Source organism: Oryzias melastigma, linkage group LG15 (assembly GCF_002922805.2).
Source record: "Oryzias melastigma strain HK-1 linkage group LG15, ASM292280v2, whole genome shotgun sequence".
In the NCBI taxonomy this organism is placed as follows: domain Eukaryota; kingdom Metazoa; phylum Chordata; class Actinopteri; order Beloniformes; family Adrianichthyidae; genus Oryzias; species Oryzias melastigma.
The window spans coordinates 7,522,008-7,522,383 of record NC_050526.1 but is presented as its reverse complement, the minus strand read 5'-3'; the positions used below and the strand labels follow the sequence as shown (position 1 = coordinate 7,522,383).

The following is a 376-nucleotide window of genomic DNA, read 5'->3' as shown; positions in this document are numbered from 1 at the left end:
GGTCCCTGGATCACGTGATCTACGTAAACTTGCCCTGACCTCCTTCAGAAGCATCAGAGCTTCAGCCCTGAAGACCTGACAGTACGAACTGCGGTGAAGTTAGTTTTAGGTTGGATATTCGACAGACATTCGGTAGGTTCATATTTAGGGACCGTCAACAAATGAAAGAATTTTTCTTCAATAGTTCGTAATATATTGCACCAAATCAAACCAAAAAACCTTTAAAATAATAAAACTGATTAATAACTATCTATAACAACAGATTACATTAGCTTTTGATGCTTTTTTTTTTAATTTTAGTCAATTTTCTAGTGTAAACGTTCACAATTTTTTCAATAGCTTTTAGGATTTTTGACCAAATCAGTCCAATTTACTT

At 34.0% G+C, this 376-nt stretch overlaps 1 protein-coding gene across 2 annotated transcripts in view; it reads left to right on the top strand.

The window, feature by feature from the left end:
* The window catches only part of LOC112161680 (serine/threonine-protein kinase 32C), an 89,601-nt gene that overhangs the window by 80,312 nt on the left and 8,913 nt on the right, over nucleotides 1-376 (top strand). The gene's annotated exons all lie outside the window — the stretch shown is intronic.